A 4,022-nucleotide genomic window follows, 5' to 3' on the forward strand; every position below is an offset into this window, starting at 1 on the left:
GATAATTGATATTTTTCCCATTTTTGAAAAGGCATATATATACACACACTCATAATACATATATTCCTTTACTAGTAAAACAGGAGATGTCTTCTAAATGATTTCTTCTAAATAGTTTTTTTTTAATATCACCCTAAAAATGACTAGGGGCAACACCTCATAATCAAAATTCAGTGTATTATTTTTCTTTCAGTGTAGGTTTCTTGAAGGAAATGGTGCTAGGTTAACAATTTAGTTCCCAGATCTTCGAAATAAAATGCAAGATGATTGCCATTTTTAGTAAAGTCTTTGGATTATTTGAATGTCTTTTTTGTTCTGCTTTCTTTTTAGCTACATAAAATCTGCTAGTCAAATGTTAAATATATGTTTGCTTAGAGAGTTAAGAGATATACTGAGATGTATTTGTAAAGTTTTTAGTTACCCATTAATCTAGGTTATTTTAGTAACCTATATAAAAAGGAAGGATATTTTGACTCTTCTATCAGTACATTTTGGGTCACAAGGGAAAAAAAAAAACCCTGGCCAAACAACCTTGAATATTCAAATAAGCCTCCTTTTTGATGACTTTTCTAAGTTTAGAAAATTCCTTTTCTCTATTTGTGTTATGACAGAATGGCTATTTGTGCTATGATAGAATGGCTGACTATATACAACTTTACAAAAACAGCTCTTTAAACAAAAAGATGAAATATTTTTATTGCAATGTATGGTCATATTTTTTTTAGCCTTTATGGAGATAATGTTGTGATAGATGCTTTAAGAGAAATATTTTTTCAGAAATGGTTTTATAGTATAAACAAAGGGCAGCTTTGAATCGTGATATGTGGGTGGATGGTGCTATTTGGGTTACTCAAAGAAAAAAAAAGCAAAAAGATGGAGTGTTCCCTATAGAAAAACATGTTAGAGTACTTGGCAAAGATCTAAGTGCCAATCTCTAGCTTGTTGACTTTCTCTCATGCTATATGGTGACCTACCTACCACAGAGCATATTAATGGCTTGGTTTAAAGGAGGAGCCAGAATGTTTATTATCTTTAGTCAGATTCTTTACATTGAAACATAGTAGTGTTGAATTCCCTACACAGAAATATCAATGTCAAGAGTTCATATTTGTGGTCTCTACCTAACTTCTCTCTTTGGAATATACTTACTATTTATTTTTGCCTTTGGATTTTTACTTTGGGAGATTGTTTTAACCTATTGCTGTCCTGCTGTATTATGTCTCATACATTGAAATGAATTCTTTTTATTTGCTTTCTAAACACAAAATATCTGATTGAGTTCCTAACATGAGAAAACAGTTAAAGAAAAAGCACTTCACCATGTACGGGGCCGGAGGGGGGGGCGGGGGAAGGATCATTTGTGATCATTTTACTATATGATTAATCTTTTAGTCCTCTGCAGACAAGGGAACACTTCCTTAAAGTACTTGAAGACTTGTGAGTTGGAATTGCATGTTACTTGAAAGATCTAATTAAGCTAAATTTTGGTGCACAGCAATTGTACATGAGTTCATGTTTATGTAGCAAAATGTACTGAAATGTACTTGTATTGAAATATACATGTAAAGATAGTTGTGAAAATTGTTTATTATATTTTCCTTGTGTGTCTCATTTGTCTAGAGCATAAAATTCCTTTTTTAAAAAATGTTCTAGTTAAATAAGGCAAAAGGAATTCTGTAATTGAAAATATATTTTAAATCTTTGTCATGAGTTTTTAAAAAGATAAACTATTACAAATTGTATCATTCCTGATGACACAGAACTTTGTGAGTGGTTTTAAATAAATTTTATACTTCTATTTTGTACTTTGTGGTCTTAATTTTTCTTTCATCTTCAAAACCACATTATAAAATGAAACATCCAATAAGATTTCTACATATTAATGATAGAGAACTTTGATTTGCAGGTGACAATGCTGTGTGTGTACATGTGTGGGTGTGGGTGTATACTGGGGCTTGAACTCAGGGCCTGGATGCTGGCCTTGAGTTTCTTTTGCTCAAGACTAAGGCTCTACTACTTGATCCATAGCTCTATCTCAAAAGTCCAAAAAAGTTAATTGATAGGGTATATTAAAGCCATTTGGTCAGGTACCTGTTGTTCATGACTATAATCTTAGCTACTTAAGTGATCTGAGATCTGGGCTGGGAAGTTGGCTCAGTGGTAGAGTGCTTGCCTCAAATGCATGAGGCCCTGGGTTCAATTCCTCCGTACCACATAAGCAGAAAAAAGTGGAAGTGTCTCTGTGGCTCAAGAGGAAGGTCTTGAAACATTTATCTCCAAATACCAAAAAAAACTGCAAGTAAAGCTATAGCTCAACTAGTAGAATGCCGGCCTTGAGAGCAAAAGCTAAGCCTCCAGACCATGAGTTGAGGTGTGTGCATGCACACACTCACAGATGTATACTCACACAAACACATACAAAGACATTAACTAAGATTGAGATCCTTTTCAGACTAATTCCTAATCATAGCTTCACTTCACAGCACCACTTCCTAATCTTTTCAGCGACTGGACTCTTGCAGGTTGGGAAGTTCAGAAGCTCACAGAAATGAAAGACGGGAAATGTAAAGATTGTGTAGTGATGTGCCCCTGCAAAATCATTTCACCTTTACCAATCCTACTTGTTTAGTTATAAGGAGGTCGCTGTCCTTCAGTGTATTTGGTTAAGTCAAATTGGAGGCATGGCTCAAGTGATAGAACACCACCCATGAGCAACAAAGCTGGTGAATATTTGAGGCCTAGTTCAATCCCCAGCACCAGGGTTTTTCATAAAAAATGCTGGGGGGTTGGGAAGGTGGGGGGCTCCTTACACCTTCAGAAAATCAAAGCAACCTCTTTGTTTTCTTTTTCTTCTTTCCAGACAGAAAAAAACAAAGGTAGAAAACATTGTTAGAATCACTAGCCTTTCTCCATTAGGGTTTTGTTTCCGTTTTTTGATCAGTTTCTTCCCCTCCCTACCCCACCTTGCTGTTTCTTCTTTCCTTCCTTCCTTTCCTTCTTCCCTTCTCTCTTTCACTGGTCAGGGCCTGGATGCTGTCTCAGCAGTTTTTGCTCCAGGCTAGTGCTCTACCACTTGAGCCACAGCTCCACTTCCAGGCTTTGGTGACACTGGAGATAAGAGTCATAGACTTTCCCGCCCATACCGGTTATACAGTGATCTTCAGATCTTAGCCTCCTGAGTAACTAAGGTTACAGGCATGAACCTCCAGGTGCCTGGATTTAGGTTGTGTTTCCAAAATGAGAATATCAGACAAGAGAGCTTAAGGGAAAAGAAATTAATTTATCATTGCGATATAAGAATTCCATCCGCAGTTCTGCCAACAAAACAACAAAACAGTGTTACTCGATGATGGAAAAAAATATTCCATAACTCTGAGATGTAGTTGAATGCTAGTCACTGATCCAGAATGTACAAAGCCCAGGGTTCAATCCAACATGGAGGGGGGCGGGGGCAGAATTCTGTGGCCTTTTGAAAACTTCGATTCAATTCCATGCTTGTCTCACATTTCAAGAATAAAACCTATTTCTCTGAAGTTTTTAGAGCAAAAGCAGAAACAGCCAAATTCACTAAAAATTGAGGGTTTTATTTCTATGCACCACTAAAGGATTTAAAATCAACTTCCTTCTTCCAGGAGGGACTTAACATTCAGCTAAAACACTGTCTATCACTTTCTTAGACTTAAGTTGGGCCTATGTTGTCTTGCTATCAATGTAGTAGCCTGTTTCTGTGGGGTGTGTGGAAGGTATTTGCTATATGCTAAAGCTATTAAATTTTCCACTTCCATAATATTTATTATTTGTTAATTTAGTGCTAGTACTGGGTCATGAACTCAGAGACTTGGGTTCTTTTTTTTTGGGGGGGGGGAGGTCCAGTCATGGGGCCTGAACTCTGGGCCTGGGTGCTGTCCCTCAGCTCTTCAGCTTAAGGCTAGCACTCTACCACTTGAGCCACAGTGCCACTTCCGGCTTTTTTCTTTTTGCTTATGTGGTGCTGAGGAATCGAACCCAGGGCCTCATGCTTG

The sequence above is a fragment of the Dipodomys ordii genome, unplaced genomic scaffold (assembly GCF_000151885.1).
Source record: "Dipodomys ordii isolate 6190 unplaced genomic scaffold, Dord_2.0 Scaffold34, whole genome shotgun sequence".
Classification (NCBI taxonomy): domain Eukaryota; kingdom Metazoa; phylum Chordata; class Mammalia; order Rodentia; family Heteromyidae; genus Dipodomys; species Dipodomys ordii.